At 39.7% G+C, this 18,142-nt stretch overlaps 1 protein-coding gene across 5 annotated transcripts in view; it reads left to right on the top strand.

The window, feature by feature from the left end:
• The first annotated feature begins 255 nt into the window (after positions 1–255).
• Positions 256–18,142, top strand: part of R3HCC1L (R3H domain and coiled-coil containing 1 like) — a 76,368-nt gene continuing 58,481 nt past the window's right edge. For 3 of the 5 annotated variants that reach the window (XM_081245774.1, XM_081245771.1, XM_081245775.1), the window contains exon 1: positions 356–673. The gene's annotated coding sequence lies outside the window, so the exon portion shown is untranslated. The other 2 variants (XM_081245773.1, XM_081245772.1) reach the window with 2 other exon arrangements.

The following is an 18,142-nucleotide window of genomic DNA, read 5'->3' as shown; positions in this document are numbered from 1 at the left end:
AGTTTAGACTAATTTTTTCAAGAAACTTGTCTGTGAAAAGAAGAGGAGGGATGGTATGATTGAGCTGTATGTAAGGAGATTTGAGCTCGTTTACAGTTAAGAGGCAGGGGAAGGGTTGAGCAGACAGGAGCGCAAACACCTGCCCTCTCGCGCCATTTTGACTGCCGCCTCCTCCCACGTGACCGGGAGGCGGCCCGCGGAGGCAGGCCTCGCGGAAACTACAGCCCCCAGAAGGCCCCGCGGCGCTGGGGAGGGGCGGAGCCGAGGCCTGGCGCGCGCCCCGACGGCGCGAGCGGAAGAGCTGGAACTTTGAGGAGGCGGCGTATGCGGGGAGCGACTGTGCCGCCGGTAACGATCCGCTCCGCGTCCTTGTCTCTCCCTCTCGCCTCACCCCAGGCTGGGGCTCGTCGCTTCCACTTCTCTCTCCACACTTGGCACAAGCTTTCTTTCCCTTTTGTTTGTTACCGGTGTTTTTCTCTTCACGTGAGGCGTGGGGCCGGCCCCCTCCTGGGACGGAGGTTACTGGGAAGCTCCCGCCCTTCGACCCCTGCGGGCCCTGGGTTGCTGGGGACCTTCTCAAGGCCCTTTTTACTTCCCAGGGCTGCGTGCTCGCTTGGGGCCCTCTCCCCAGTTACTGTCTGCGGAGGGGCCGTTCCTTTCCTGGTTTCAACAGGTACTGAGCGGGGACGTGGCGACCCCTTTCTCTCCCCAGGGGTACGGGGCTGTGGACGGCGGGAGCCGCCCGAGACGACCCTGGGGCTGCGGGCGATTTCTCTGGAGCGAGTCTGCTGCGCTGCCAGGGAGCCCCGGGCTGTCGGCTGGGAGTGAGCAGTCTAGTAGAGAGGGTGTACTTCCTGGTTTTCTTGGGCCGCCCTCGGAAAACTCCAGGTCCGATTTTTAAAGTTTTCTTTATCAATAAAGCCTCCTGTCAGGGTTGAATAGGGAAGAAGCACGGGATTTGGAATCTGATGTCCTGGGAGGAGTTTCGGGTATGCCACTTGCTAGACCTGTGATCCTTTGTAGCACATTTACCGCAGCCTCGTTTTCCCAGTCCGAAAAATGGGGCTAATCGTCTTTGGCCTGCCTGCCTTCCGGTGTTATGGGGTTCAGCAGAAGTGACATGTGCAAGAAAGCACGTTTCAAATACAGCAAGCTCACTATCTTTCTGTCTACACACACACACTCTCTCTCGCTCCCCTCTTGCTTTGTTATAACCGTCCTTTCCTCAGTTCTACACAGGTACGAGTATCCCAGAAAGCGCTTAATGTTCCTCACATGTGCTAAGCTGATGCCTGTCCCCAGCTGGTCTGCCCTCTCTTCCCCGTTTTCAGATACTGCTTGTGCTAAACCTAGCTCTGATTCTGATACGGTACCACTATCCTGTGTGTACTAGCTGAAACAAGAAATATTGGGGTTATTTTCACCTACCCTAGGTATATGTGTTAGGAGTCTGTTACCTTATAGTTAGAATTCAGAATATAAACAACCAGTATTCCAGTCTAGTTTTTATTCCGGCTGTTCAGCTCTGAGACTCCAAGCAGGTGGCTTTTTGTGTTATTTTTCCCCTTGTAGAGAGAGAGGATTTTACAAACAACTTTTTGTGGGTTTGGAGGTATAGTAATGAGGTAATCTTGTATTTATTCTGCAGTCATTGGTTGAAGAATACCTGAATGTGGTTCTAAAAGCAAAGAGGATGGCAGTACAGTGACTTAGTTGAGTATACAAAGTTGAACAAATTTGAGTTCAAATCCCGGTGCTGTGACTTCTAGTTTATGACTTTTGGCAAATTATTTCTCCTCTCTAAGCCTGTCTACTAATTTCTAAGATGGAGATGGTAGCATTTAACTCACAAGGTGTCTGTCTATAGGCATTAAATGAGATGTGAATATAAAGTAGTGTTGGAGTGAGTACGTGCTCATTATTTTGTTGCTGTTGTAATTGATGACTAGGATGATGGTAAAAAATGACGGTGATAATTTTAGGTAAAGTATTTTCTTGAGATTCCATTTCTTTTTTGTTGTTGTTTGTAAAATGAGGATAGTTATCCTTAACTCATAAACTTAAAAAAAACGCTGTAAATAGAAGTGCTCAGATTGCAGGGTTTTTTTTTTAATTTTTTTAAGCAATTGCATTTTATCTAAAGATTATATTAGGCTATTTTTTACTTTTAGAGGTTTCCAGAATGCTCTTGTTGTTGGGGTGTGCTGTTGGACTGGTGCTTCATTTATAACCCATAGTGAGAATGCAGTTTTCTGTCTGTACATTGGAGCTTGTAGCAGAACAATTATCTGTGTTTATGACTTAGATATTGACTATTTACTAGGACAGAGTTTTTTTTTTTAATCTTTATTGGAGTATAATTGCTTTACAATGTTGTGTTTCTGCTGTACAACTAAGTGAATCAGCTATACATATACATATATCCCCATATCCCCTCCCTCTTGAACCTGCCTCCCACCCTCCCTATCCCACCCCTCTAGGTGGTCACAAAGCATCGAGCTGATCTCCCTGTGCTATGTGGCTGCTTCCCACTAGCTATCTGTTTTACATTTGGTAGTGTATGTATGTCCAAGTCACTCTCTCACTTTGTCCTAGCTCCCACCCCCACCTTGTCCTCAAGTCCGTTCTCTACATCTGCGTCTTTATTCCTGCCCTGCCCTTAGGTTCATCAGTACTGTTTTTTTAGATTCCATATACATGTGTTAGCATACGGTATTTGTTTTTCTCTTTCTGACTTACTCACTTTGTATGACAGGCTCTAGGTCCATCCGCCTCACTACAAATAACTCAGTTTTGTTTCTTCTTATGGCTGATTAATATTCCATTGTATATATGTGCCACATCTTCTTTATCCATTCATCTGTCGATGGACACTTAGGTTGCTTCCATGTCCTGGCTATGGTAAATAGAGCTGCAGTGAACATTGTGGTACATGACTCTTTTTGAATTATGGTTTTCTCAGGGTATATGCCCAGTAGTGGGATTGCTGGGTCATATGGTAGTTCTATTTTTAGTTTTTTAAGGAACCTCCATACTGTTCTCCATAGTGGCTGTATCAATTTACATTCCCACCAACCATGCAGGAGGGTTCCCTTTTCTCCACACCCTCTCCAGAATTTATTTGTAGATTTTTTGACGCTGGCCATTCTCACTACTGTGAGGTGATACCTCATTGTAGTTTTGATTTGCATTTCTCTAATGATTAGTGATGTTGAGCATCTTTTCATGTGTTTGTTGGCAACCTGTGTGTCTTTGGAGCAATGTCTATTTAGGTCTTCCGCCCATTTTTGGATTGGGTTGTTTGTTTTTTTGATATTGAGCTGCATGAGCTGCTTGTGTATTTTGGAGATTAATCCTTTGTCAGTTGCTTCATTTGAAAATATCTTCTCCCATTCTGAGGGTTGTCTTTGTGTCTTGTTTATGGTTTCCTTTGCTGTGCAAAAGTTTCATTGGGTCCCATTTGTTTATTTTTGTTTTTATTTCCATTACTCTAGGAGGTGGATCAAAATGATCTTTCTGTGATTTATGTAGGACAGAGTTTTATAGAGCATTTTTTGTTGGTTCCCCATCCTCCCCACCTTTCTTTTTTTTTTTTTAAAGCCAGAGTATTTGACTGTAAAAGTTCAGTCTAGTGGGTAGTGTCCAGAAGATTTGGTGACTCTCATTTTTGAAAGTAGAAACACTTAGTGACAGGTGCTGATGGTGGCACTGGTGTGTGTGTATCTGCAAGGAGTGAGAGTTCAGAGAAACCAAGGAGGAATGCCTAATAGAGAAAACTGATGTGTTGGTCAAAGGAAAGTCTTAGAGTTAAGAATTGAAATGTTTACTTTTCATTCCTTCAGATGCTGTGTTGACTACAAGATGTCTGCAGGTGCAAATGTTTCCTTTACTGTCTTTTTTGATGGGTTTTCCCTGGCTCCGCTTTGCCAGTTTCATCCTGACTTATATAGTTAAGAATCAGCAAGATAACTATTTTTTTTTTACTACAGACGTGTGTATAAACTATGACAGTAGAGAGTCATTTCCATTAAAATCTACTTTGTGTGCTATAATGTGTTATTTTTTTCCTTTATGTTTTAAACATTTTCTTGATTAGTTTTTACTTGAGTTTTTGGAAGGTAGACCCATTTTCAGGCTTAGTGAAAGATGGTATTATTATTATTACTATATTTAATTTTATTATTATATTTTTTCTTATAGTCATGAATTTTGGTGATACATATATATTCATTCCCAAAATGTTTCACATGATCACTGTATTTTTTTGTTAGTCAAGGTTAAGTTTGTTGACTGTGACCATTGAACCCTGAAAAACAGCAAAATTAATTGGCTAATATTTTTGAATCTGTGACCCTGTCCTCATTAGCTCCATAAGCTCAGTGTTCACAAAATATCTCACCAGAATGAATGATAAGACTGGTATACTGTTGATTTGGCACTTGTGCACTCATTAGACATAATAGAAGTAAATGAACTAGTGCCAGAAGTAAAAGTACAGATTTTTAATTATAAACCTATAATGCAAGACTAGCCCTCACACTATGTATAAAACTGGTGACCTGTAGGATAATCTTTGACAATCACTAACCTGAACTATAATTTAGACGTTTCTTTTAGTTGTTGAATTGTATTGGGTTCAGGCTTCCCACCCACAGGAGAAGTGAGAAGAAATGGAACTAGGCTTCTCATGTCTTGAAAGAGAACCCTACTTCTACTATGCCACCTACCGAAAATGTGCTCTTACCTAGTGGGGAAAAACATTTAGAGTTTTCTGTTAATGAGCCCAGTAGGATGGATGAAGCCGGGGTAACTCCTAAGAGCTTATTGAATTACAGAGAAATTCCAGTTGTCAGAGGTTTAGATAGGAGAGAAGTTATAGGGTATTGCTTTGCAGCGGTAAGCCTGCATTTGAAGAGGATTTTCTCCTCTCAGTAAAACATGGACCAGTTGCTCCCAGTTTGTGGTGTGTATTTTTCAGAATCTCATGCTAGCCTTCTGTCTAGTTTTTCATTCTTCAAATTTGCTCTTCAGTTTCATTACTATCTATTGTCCCTCTTGTATCTTTTTATTTTTTAAAGTCAAACATGGCTGGTTTGGGACTAGGAATAAAAACAGACAAGCAGAGAAGCACCGTTGGAAATACCAGGTTCTGGTGTCTAGTATTCTGAGGTTCCCAAATAACACGGGTTAACCTGTGCATATGATGATAATGGATTTCTGGAATGGGCAAGTGGCTGACAGTTCATGACTGTTTAATCTGGTGAAGAGGCAAAAATATGGGCAAATGGTGTGTGGTGCTCCTTAATATCAGGTTTGCCTCTTAGGAAAAAATATGTGTAGTGTTAATACTGGCTTGCATCTGGACTGTTTCAAGTTCTTTGCCATGGAATACCAGAAGAGTATTAAAGAAAGAAGGGAAGCACTTGGATTTAAATCTTCACCTCTCAAATTTATACCAATAATCCTGTTTGTTTTTCCTTATCATCTGTAAAATAGAGTTAATAATATCAAGCCTGCTTATTTATAAAGATTAGAGGGAAAAGTTAACAAGAATTTCTTGGAAATGGGGTAACTATAGGGGAGAGACTTATAGAAAGGCAGAGTCTGAGAGGGGAAAACACACACTCTGGGGTGGGTCACTTAGGGAGAGATAGAAAGAGGAATACACACACACCAAAGGCAGAGAGTGAGGGTCAGTCAGAGATAGAGAGGGGACATTGGAAACACAGAGGGATAGTCAGACCGAGGCATTTAGAGTTAGAAAGAAGGGTAATCAGAGATGTAGAGAGAAGGGCTGACTTAGAAATGACAGGTGGATGCAGGGAGGGAGCTGGAGAAAGACTGTGAGGGGGAACAACCAGGAGGGCATGACCAAGAGATGGGAGCTTATTGAGTTAGTTTTTGACTGTTATTTGGGGAGGTCTTGTAGACATTTGTAATTAGCCAGGAAAGGGAAGAAATGCAGATATTAACAGTAAATCAAATAACATGTTTATGCAGTTTTTATTACACTAAAATTTTCCCTTAAACACTAACTTTATTTTGCATATTAAACATATAAACACCAAGCCAACTTTTGTTACAGGCTTGTTGACTACTTACTTGACCCCTTCATAGTATAGTTTAAACACATTTTTTTAAATGAAATAAAATGATTATTTTCTTTTTTAGAAATATTTTTTCTTCAAAATATCTAATATATGCTTACTGTAGAAAACTTGGGAGATACAGAAAAATTTAAAGAACAACAAAACTCATAATCTCGCAATCTAAGCAACGCATAATGAGGCCTGCATTTTTCATGTTTACTTACAGTCTTTTTTTTTAGGTATTTATTAAAGCTCTTCTTTCCTAACAGAACCAAAAAGCTGTTTATAAGTCCAAAGTCATTTTTTAAAAATTAATTAATTAATTAATTAATTAATTTTTGGCTTCGTTGGGTCTTCCTTGCTGCCTGTGGGCTTTCTCTAGTTGTGGCAAGCAGGGGCTACTCTTTGTTGTGGGCTTCTCATTGTGGCTTCTCGTTGCAGAGCACGGTCTCTAGGTGCACGGGCTTCAGTAGTTGTGGCACGCGGGCTCAGTAGTTGTGGCATGCGGGCTCAGTAGTTGTGGCACACAGGCTTAGTTGCTCCGTGGCATGTGGGATCTTCCCGGACCAGGGCTTGAACCCGTGTTCCCTGCGTTGGCAGGTGGATTCTTAACCACTGTGCCCCAGGGAAGTCCCCAAAATCATTTTAAAATTAACTATTTGTGGTGGAGTTAACTTTATATTCCTATTTTGGCACTTAGGTACTTCCATAAACTATAGTATTTGTATACCTATTTTTATTTCCTACCTCCCTAGGTTAGATTAATAACTAGGCTATCTGTTATTCATATTTGTGTTTTAGACTAACCAAGTGTCTTACCTATAGTAAGTACTCAGAATATATTTGAGATGAATTGTTAAGTTCTCTAATTAGAAACTTTCCTATTTAAATAGTTCTGTCCAGTTTCTCATCGGCAGACTGGATCTTCCTTAATGTTGAGAAAAGCTTGATTTTAGGCTGTGTGTGTGTGTGTTTAATATGAAGTTACTGAACTAGGAAAGGGGTGCTTTTTCCGGTTAGCTTTCGTTATATAGCAAGCCACTCTGAAATTTAGTGATGTATCAATAAAACAGCATTTTATTATGCTATGGATTCTGCCAGAATTCAGACAGGGCAGTGTGGAGATGGCTCGAACCTTAGCTAGAAAGGCTTGAAAGCTGGTGGTAATTTTGTGGCTGGAAACTAGAATCTGGAGCCTTCTCCACTCATGTGCCTCATGATTGAAGTTGACTGTCCCCTGGAACACCTACATATGGTCTCTCCACATAGACTAATTGGGCATCTTCACAGCATGGTGGTGGCTGTTTTCTAAGAGTAAGCATCCCAAGAGAACCAAGTGGAAGCTGTGTTGCCTTTTGTTACCTGGACTTGGAAGTCACATAGTGACACAAGCTTGCCATGTTCAAGGAGAGAGCAGTGGTTACACTGAACCCACTTCTCACAGGAGGAGTGTCAGAGTCAACCTTGTAAGAAAAACATTGGAGGTAATGGAAGTGGGGGATAGGTGCCATCTTTGGGAAAGACAGTTGGTCACAAGCAGTTACTGGACTGAAAAATAGTAAGTTAAAAAATGAGTTAATAAAACATCACTTTCTGAATGTTAGTGAGTAAGTATCCTATTGCATATTAGTAATGTTAATTGTGTTTAGTTAAAAAACTTATACTAAACTTTTAAAGGCTTTTAAACTCAAAGCTATTTCAAGTTACTTCCTTGACTTTTAGACTCTGAACAAAATCTTATTTCCTTTTTTAACCCAGCTTGCAAGTTGGTGAGTTTGTATACTTTGTTCCATCCCTTTTTAAAATTCAATGGAGGGCTTCCCTGGTGGCGCAGTGGTTGAGAGTCCGCCTACCGATGCAGGGGACGTGGGATCGTGCCCCGGTCCGGGAAGATCCCACATGCCACAGAGTGGCTGGGCCCGTGAGCCATGGCCGCTGAGCCTGCATTTCCGGAGCCTGTGCTCCGCAACGGGAGAGGCCACAGCAGTGAGAGGCCCGCGTACCGCAAAAAAAAAAAAAAAAAATTCAATGGAGTCTTATTTTGTAAATAATCAGTTACATATAAATAATATACTGAAGAAAATTTGGAAAATCAGGAAAGAAACAAAATAAACCTATGATCTCACCTTTCAGATGTAATCAGTTAGAATTCCATAATTTCTTACCCATGGTTCCTAAATTCAAACTGTTGTGAAGATGGAAAGTTTTTAAGAAGTTTGTAGCAACCTCAGTTGGCAGCAAAAGCCAGTCTGCACTGATATAAGGCTATTTGTAGTCTTTATTTATCATATGTAGTATAGTGATTTATACTTTTTTCCACAAAAATTTCAACTTGTTTAATTACAGAGTATTGCCCCAGTCGCTGGTTAGAATATTTTGTAACACATAGAATATGTACCATATCAACCTTTCTAAAAACCTGCAAAATTTTTCTGAATTCTGAAGCCTGTCTGACCCCCAGGAGTTTTGGATAGGGGATTTTGGACTGGAATTAAAAACCTAGTGCTAGGAAAAGATAAACTTATTAACCTCCTTTAGTGGTTCTAAACTTTTTTTTTTTTTTTAAAGTTTTATTTTTATTTATTTATTTCAGTACGCGGGCCTCTCCGTGTTGGGGCCTCTCCCGTTGTGGAGCACAGGCTCCGGACGCGCAGGCTCAGCGGCCATGGCTCACGGGCCCAGCCGCTCCATGGCATGTGGGATCTTCCCGGACCGGGGCACGAACGCGTATCCCCTGCATCGGCAGGCGGACTCTCAACCACTGCGCCACCAGGGAAGCCCTAAACTTTTTTATCATACGAATCTTCCCAGAACTTTTCTGCTTTCATTTCACATTTTTATTTTAGGAGAAGACCCAGAAGGAAAAGAAATAGTCTTGATTTGTTTATATGATCGGTAGTTCTCTGCATCAGTGTGACCATCTTTCAATACATTCAGAATTTCCAGGCCTCTTGACTCTTCTGGTGTAAGAGCCAGTGATGTAGTAAGTACTGGAGTTTGACGAGCCCAGGGAGCCATGTAGCTCTTGGTTTTTGCCACCAATATTGTTAATGTGACATTGCTATTCTTTCCTTTTTTGCCATCGTGGTTTTTTTTTTTTTTTTCTACTGTACTTCTTGTTTGTTTCCTTGAGTAGTCTGAAAACTTTCTTTGCCTCTGACACTTGAGTTCAAGGTTGAGGAATTTATCTTTAACTCCATAATGTCAGATAGTTTTAATTTTTAAAGTATTTTCTTATTACTATTATCACAAGTTCAGTATGTGCTCATTATCAAGGATTTGGAAAATACAGCCATATTTTCACCACTTGGAAGTAACTGTTAACATTGAGATTTATTTCCTTCCACTCTATTTTCTGTGTATGTATATTAATGCAACACACCCACACACACACACACACTTACATTGGAATCTCTTGCTATTGTACATAAATTTTGTATTCTGCTTTTTAAAAAACATAACATGTTTATGAATAGTGTCTAAGTCTGTTTCTTGAGTGAGCATGAATTATATTACTGGACAGTGACCTTAAAATTTGTATTCATTTTGTGTGGGAACTTAGGCGACAGGTTCAACTTCTGGCATTGCCACTGCCACGCTGAAAACTGGGGCAAGTTATAGGTTATCTCTGGGCTTCCATTGTGTCAGCCCTCAAATGAACTTTTCAAGGTATTTGGTGCAACAATCTGATGAAAGTTAACCCACTCCTTGGAAAATCACTCATACAAAAGAAGTCCTTGGTCAAAATTTTTTTTAATTGACTAACAATATTATGTTAGTTTCAGGTGTACAACATAGTGACTTGACAGTTTTATACATTACAAAATAATCATGACAATAAGTCTAGCTACTATCTGTCACCATACAAAGTTATTACATTATTATTGACTGTATTCCCTATGCTGTATATTACATCATTGTGACATTTATTTTATGATTAGAATTTTGTATCTTAATCCCCTTCATCTATTTCACCTGTCACTCCCCACCCCTCTCCCTTTTGGCAACCACCAGTTTGTTCTCTATATTTTTGAGCCTGTTTCTGTTTTGTTGTGTTTGTTCATTTGTTTTGTTTTTTAGATTCCACATATAAGTGAAATCATACAGTATTTGTCTTTCTCAGTCTGACTTATTTCACTTAGCTTAATACCCTTTATGTCCATCCATGTTGTCACAAATGGCAAGATTTCATTCTTTTTAATGGTTGAATAATACTTAATTGTAAAAATGCCACAAGTTCTTTATCCACTCAACTATTGATGGGCATTTAGGTTGTTTCCATGTCTTGGCTATTGTAAATAAGGTTGCAGTGAACATTGTAGTACATATACCTTTTTGAATTTGAATTTTTGTTTTCCTTGTATAAATACCCAGAAGTGGAATTACTGTATCATATGGTAGTTCTATTTTTAATTTTTTTGAGGAAGCTCCATAGTGGTTGTACCAATTTACATTCCCACCAACAGTGCACGAGGTTTCCCTTTTCTCCACATCCTTGCAACACTTGTTATTTCTTGTCTTTTTGATGATGGCTGTTCTGACAGGTGTGAGGTAATATCTTGTTGTGGTTTTGATTTGCATTTCCCTGATGATTAGTGGTGTTGAACATCTTTTCATGTGCCTGTTGGCCAACTGTATGTCTTTGGAAGAATGTCGGTTTAGGTCCTCTGCCCATTTTTAAATTTTTGACATTGAATTGTACGAGTTCTTCATATATTTTAGATATTAACTCCTTATCGAACATATCATTTGCAAATATCTTCTCCCATTCAGTAGGTTGCCTTTTCATTTTGCTGATGCTTTGCAAAAGCTTTGCAAAAGCTTTTGAGTTTGATGTAGTCCCATTTGCTTATTTTTGGTTTTGTTGCCCTTGACCAAGGAAAGAGATCCAAAAAAATATTGCTAAGACTGATGTCAGAGAGCAGGCTGCCTGTGTTTTCTTCTAGCAGTTTTATGGTTTCAGGTCTTACGTTTAAGACTTTAATCCGGGCTTCCCTGGTGGCGCAGTGGTTGAGAGTCCGCCTGCCGATGCAGGGGACACGGGTTCGTGCCCTGGTCCGGGAGGATCCCACATGCCGTGGAGCGGCTGGGCCCGTGAGCCGTGGCCGCTGAGCCTGCGCGTCCGGAGCCTGTGCTCCACAACGGGAGAGGCCACGACAGTGAGAGGCCCGCGTACCGCATAAAAAAAAAGACTTTAATCCATTTTGAGTTTATTGTTGTATTTGGTGTAAGAAAGAGGTCAAGTTATATTCTTTTGCATGTGGGTGTCCAGTTTTCCCAACATTGTTTATTAAAGAGGCTATATTTTCCCCATTGTGTATTCTTGCCTCCAGTGTCATAGACTAATTGACCATATAAGTGTGGATTTATTTCTGGGCTGTCTATTTTGTTACATAGTCCGGTCAGTCTTTGCAATTCTTCCCATTCTACTAGATGAACTATATGTTGAGGAATGCAAAATATAGCAGTATCTCTTTGAGGCTATTAGGGCTTCATGGAAGAGGAGGATCTTGAAGGACGTGATAGAATGACAAATTGACTTGAGAGGACAGAAGAAAATTCCACATAGGGTGATGAGACTTTAGAAGCAAAAAAGTACAATATATGTGAACTGAGTGAGACAAAAAGGGTATTTTAACAATATTGCACAAATGGAAGGTTTGATTTTACTGATGATGATGAGTAGTAAAGAGATGTGATTTGTCAGGTTTACATGTCTGTGCGGGTAATGAAAAATTACTGGGAAGCTTTGAAGGCTAGGCTGAAGAACTTAGATTTGATCCTATAGATGATGGTATTTTTGTTGAAAGTCATATGACGAAAACAGTATTTGAGAAAGGTTGTCCTGGTAGCTCTGTGGGATAACCTCAAGCAGGGAGTGGCTGTAGGGTATCTCAATAGGACAATCATGGAATAATATGGAAAGAGAAAACATGATAGCTCTTGTGAAGGAAGAGCAATAAGAATGGGGTTAGAAAAGCTGAAAGAGTCGGAATACCTCAAAGTTTTGAGCCTGACAAATCAAGCGTATTGTGGTGTCTTTTTTTTTTAAAATCTATTTTGATGTGGATCATTTTTAAAGTCTTTATTGAATTTGTTACAGTACTGCTTCTGTTTTTCAATGTTTGGTTTTTTGGCCTCGAGGCATGCTGGATCCTAGCTACCTGACCAGGGATTGAACGGTGCACCCCCTGCATTGGAAGGCGAAGTCCCAACCACTGGACCACCAGGGAAGTCCCTATTGTGGTGTCTTGATAAAGACATTATCTGAGAAAGGATCTCAGATAGGTCTAGGGAGCAAGATAATGAGTTCAACTGCTAGTACAAGTTTTAGGTATTGGATAATTTGAGTGGTAGTTGAAAAAATCTGGTGCTTTAAAAATAAAGAACTTAATAATGTAAATGAATGCTGTCCCTTTGAAAGTAATCCATTTTTAAGACCATGCATTTATTCTAGCAAATAAATATTCTTTGGAATTTGTCTTTTGGAACTGCTTTCAGAACCAATAGAACCATATAAGAAAACCAGTCTCATTACTTTCTGGTCCTATCTTTTTTGCCCAAGAGTATTATCTTGCTTGATCACTCATCTTATTTACCATTTTTATTTCTAAGTGATGTTTGACAGTTCCTAAAAGTTAATCTGCAGAGGCATGAAATTTATTACCATGGTGGATATTTAAATAACTGTCATCGTTGCTGAGGACACCCTTAAAAAGCTGTGGCAGCATCCTTAGAAAAGGTGCTGGTTAAGAGGGTGGCTTCTGGAAGCCTGGATTTGAATGATCTCTTGAGTACGTTAGTTCTGTGTATCGAGTAAGTTACTTAACTTGTCTGGGTCTCAAGTTTCCTCAGTTTTACTTATTTATTTATTTATTTATTTTTGCGGTACGCGGGCTTCTCACTGTTGTGGCCTCTCCCGCTGCGGAGCACAGGCTCCGGACGCGCAGGCTCAGCGGCCATGGCTCACGGGCCCAGACGCTCCGCGGCACGTGGGATCCTCCCGGACCGGGGCACGAACCCGTGTCCCCTGCATCGGCAGGCGGACTCTCAACCACTGTGCCACCAGGGAAGCCTTCCTCATTTTTAAAATGAGGATGGTGATAATATGCCCTACTTCATAGGATTATTGTGAGGGTTAGCTCTTAGAACAATGCCTGGCAAGTATTAAAAGCTCAGTAAATATTAGCTGTTTATTACCATCACAACAACTGCCACCACCACTTTGGCTATTTATCTTTTTTGTTTTAAAAATCACTTGTGTTCCTGTTTAATTATGTCTTGTACAAATGGAATGATAGACAGCTGGAGATAAAAGTAGAGCTCAAATAAATGATCAGACATATAGTGATGAGGTTTTTTAGAATGTTTGACCTAGAACTTAGTGGGAGAAGAGCAGAAAAGACCAAGGATGGACTATTGGGGAATATTCATAGTAAGGGAGTGGGAGGCAGAAAACGAGCTGGCAGAAGGGCAGTGGAAGATTGTTTAGAGAACGAAAGAAAACAAGGAGTGTACACTAGTATAGAGGTTATATTAATTAGGATTAGATTTGTTTGCAACCAAATAACAGAGACTTAAGCATGATAGATTTCATTTCTCTTGATGTCACGAATTCCAGAAGTAGTCTAGGACTGTTGTAGTTTATCATGGTGTCATGTTGTTGCTTCACTGTGCATGGATTCACTGGATGGTCTAAGATGGCTATTGGAGTTCCAGCCTTTTCATCCACATTCGAACCAGCAGAAAGGAGGAAGAGAAGAACATATCTCCCTCCCTTTAAGGATACTTCCTAAAAGTTATATATACCACTTTTTGCTCATACTCCATTGGTCACATAGCCACATCTTCCTGCAGGAGAGGTTGGGAAATGTAAACTATTTTGAATGGTTAGTGCCTGGGAAGAAAAAACAGGAACAATAAGGATAATCCAAGGGTAGCTAGATGAGGACTATCAGGTAGATAACAGAGTTAATTGTCTTTAGGATAGTTTAATTCATTATTGGTAATCCTTGATAAGAGTTTCAGTACTTGGCGAAACTATGAGTATGAAACTACTCTTATCAAATTGCATCAACAGTACTTTGTTTTTAGGGTGTAATCCCTTCATGAATCCCTACTTAATTAGTATTGTCAGTCTCTTATAACGAAAAAGATTATGGGTATGTATATATATGTATGCACGCGTGACATATATATTATATATATAATATATATATCTTCTCACTTAACGTTAGTGTTTGCCAGAATTTCTTCATATGGCAGCAGCATGCAGTAAAATTGATGATAATTAAGCCTCTGATAACTTTCTTTAGTTGTTTTCAGCTTCTAATTTTACCTAGCCTTCTATCCACTCTCCTATTTGGTTGTTTTGGGCCACTGTTTTTAATCTGTCTCTGTCCTTTTACATTACCACTCTCTCTCACTGCTGTTAATACTTCCCAAAATAGATAAATGAGCATATTTAATTAAATGTGTTATTTGCACTGTCCTGATCATTAATGAATTTGTAAGTAAGGTCAGACCTACAATCTTCCTAGTATTACCATGACTGAATTCTCTCTATCCACTAAATTGGTAATTATTTGCTTTAGAGTTTTTTTTTTATTTTTAAAGCTTCCATATTTTGTATGTTTATGTTCTTCTAGTGTTGGAAATATGAAGGTCTTCTAACAAAAAAGGGACTATGTTTTCCCTAGGATTTTTGTCCCTTTCAGTTGAAAATGTTTTATTTATATATTTTTGAATGATGAACAATATATTTAAGATAAGAAATTCATATGTTGCTATTTATATTTTGTCAACAGACATATAGTTTAAAATAGATGTAGTTTAAAAAGGGTTTATAACAAAATATAGTGAATAGTTACTGTGTCATTCCTGCCCACTCTCTCTAGTCCTCTCCCTAAAGGTAACCACTTTCAATTCCTTAAGCTGTTCCTTCTGGCATTTACAAATCTCCATATTTTAAAATAATATGTGTGTAATGCTGTCTTTTTTTTTTTTTTTTTTTTTTTTTTTTTTAAATTTATTTATTTATTTTTGGCTGAGTTGGGTCTTCTTTCTGTGCGAGGGCTTTCTCCAGTTGTGGAGAGAGGAGGCCACTCTTCATCGCGGTGCGCGGGCCTCTCACTGTCACGGCCTCTCCTGTTGCGGAGCACAGGCTCCAGACGCGCAGGCTCAGTAGTTGTGGCTCACGGGCTTTGTTGCTCCGCGGCATGTGGGATCTTCCCAGACCAGGGCTCGAACCCGTGTCCCCTGCATTGGCAGGCGGATTCTCAAACACTGCGCCACCAGGGAAGCCCCTGTAATGCTGTCTTTTGATTCACCAATTTATTCATTATATGTTGTGTTTCTGTTATGATAAAGTTTTATTGTTCTTATAAATTTATTTATTTATTTATTTATGGCTGCATTGGGTCTTCGTTGCGGTGCGGTGACTTCTCTTGTTGCGGAGCATGGGCTCTAGGCATGGGGGCTTCAGTAGTCGTGGCACGCAGGCTCAGTAGTTGTGGCTCACGGGCTCTAGAGCGCAGATACAGTGGTTGTGACGCACGGGTTTAGTTGCTCCGTGACATGTGGGTTCTTCCCAGACCAGGGCTCGAGCCTGTGTCCCCTGCCTTGGCAGGCAGATTCTTAATCACTGTGCCACCAGGGAAGCCCAGTTTTATTGTTCTTAAACCACAATCACCACTGCTACTCTTCCCCTGGCCTCCCAGTTTCTGTTACAATATTTGGTTACATCAAATAGTTAATGTTGCGTTTACATTATTACGTCTGGGCAAATTTTATTTGCTTATAGTGTCTTAAATAGTGGCCTCTAAGTGCAGTTTTCCACAAGGTCAGTGACAGTAATCTGTCATTTCAAATTTTCTTTCTTTTTTAAAATAATTCTTGGAAATTTCTCTTCTGGAGACTTTCTTTGTCCTCCTGTCTGAGCCTACTGTTTGGGCCTGCTGCACAGCTCTTTTCCTGGGATGATTTTCATTTGTTGTCATCCTTAGACTTTTCTCTGTTTTGGGTATGATTCCCAATATTATTGGAACTCTTATCTTCTTCATTCTTCATTTACCCTCTTGCTTGAGTGGAGCACATCCTCTAGTAGTTGTGTTGTATTAAAAAGATGGTACTATGGCGGAGAGCCTGGGGATGACTGCCTTCAACATGCCTGTCTCTGTCACAAAGCTTTAATCTGAAATGGTTGCATTCTACTTCTAGTTCACAGTTAGCATCCTGGAATTCCCATTCACCAATATTCCTTCACTTCTCTCTTGTGTTGGATATCCTGTTTTCCATATCCTGTGTCTTTCTTTGTTTTGATTTATGTATTTGATTTATGTGCCACGTACTGTGCTAACATCTTTTTTCTGTTTAATTTATGTTGACATTATTTCACACTACAGAAAATTACAAGAATGTACAAAAAATTTACCCAGATACCCCAAATGTTGCCACTTTACTGTATTTCCTTTCTCCGTCTCTTCCCCGCAACCTGCAATATTTGTTTCTTGAACTGTTTGAGAGTAAGGTACAGACCTATTCCCCTGTATACTTAAATACTTCAGAGTGCGTTTTCTAAAAACAAGGACATTCTTGTATGAATGCACAGTACAGTTGTCAAAATCAGGAAATTAACATTGATTTAATATTATTATGTAGTCCACAGACTTTTTCACATTTCACTCATTGTCCCAATAATGTCCTGTTTTATAGCAGAAGGAAATTCTGGCTTATGAAGTGTATTCAGTTGTTATGTCTCTTTAGTTTCCTTTAATCTGGAACATTTCCTCAGTCTTTGTTTTTGCCTGAGATTGACATTTTTGAAGAGTACAGGCCAGTTAATTTGTAAAATGCTTGTAATTTGGGTATATCTCCTGTTTTCTCATGACTGGATTCAGGTTATCCATTTCTGGCACGAGTACCACAGGAGTAATGTTATGCTTCTCAGGGCATCATGTCAGGAGGCACAGAATGTTGAAATATTAGTCATGTGATCTTGGATCACTTCATTAAGGTAGTATCTGCCAGGTTTTCCACTATTTTTCCTTTTATAATTTTTCTTTGTGGTAAAATATACATAACATAAAATTTTTATCACTTTAACCATTTTTTAAAAATTTATTATTATTTTTAACATCTTTATTGGAGTATAATTGCTTTACAATGGTGTGTTAGTTTCTGCTTTATAACAAAGTGAATCAGTTATACATATACACATGTTCCCATATCTCTTCCCTCTTGCGTCTCCCTCCCTCCCACCCTCCATATCCCACCCCTCTAGGTGGTCACAAAGCACCGAGCTGATCTCCCTGTGCTATGCGGCTGCTTCCCACTAGCTATCTATTCTACGTTTGGTAGTGTATATATGTCCATGCCACTCTCTCACTTTGTCACAGCCTACCCTTCCCCCTCCCCACATCCTCAAGTCCATTCTCTAGTAGGTCTGCGTCTCCATTCCCGTCTTACCCCTAGGTTCTTCATGACCTTTTTTTTTTTTCTTAGATCCCATATATATGTGTTAGCATACGGTATTTGTTTTTCTCTTTTTGACTTACTTCACTCTGTATGACAGACTCTAGGTCCATCCACCTCACTACAAATAACTCAATTTCGTTTCTTTTTATGGTTGAGTAATATTCTATTGTATATATGTGCCACATCTTCTTTATCCATTCATCTGATGATGGACACTTAGGTTGCTTCCATCTCCTGGCTATTGTAAATAGAACTGCAATGAACATTTTGGTACATGACTCTTTTTGAATTATGGTTTTCTCAGGGTATATGCCCAGTAGTGGGATTGCTAGGTCGTATGGTAGTTCTATTTGTAGTTTTTTAAGGAACCTCCGTACTGTTCTCCGTAGTGGCTGTATCAATTTACATTCCCACCAGCAGTGCAAGAGTGTTCCCTTTTCTCCACACCCTCTCCAGCATTTACTGTTTCTAGATTTTTTGATGATGGCCATTCTGACTGGTGTGAGATGATATCTCATTGTAGTTTTGATTTGCATTTCTCTAATGATTAATGATGTTGAGCATTCTTTCACGTGTTT

The sequence above is a fragment of the Mesoplodon bidens genome, assembly GCF_964165515.1.
Source record: "Mesoplodon bidens genome assembly, chromosome: 1".
Lineage (NCBI taxonomy): Eukaryota > Metazoa > Chordata > Mammalia > Artiodactyla > Ziphiidae > Mesoplodon > Mesoplodon bidens.
The sequence above is the reverse complement of the archived record's forward strand: the minus strand, read 5'-3'. Positions and strand labels throughout refer to the sequence as shown.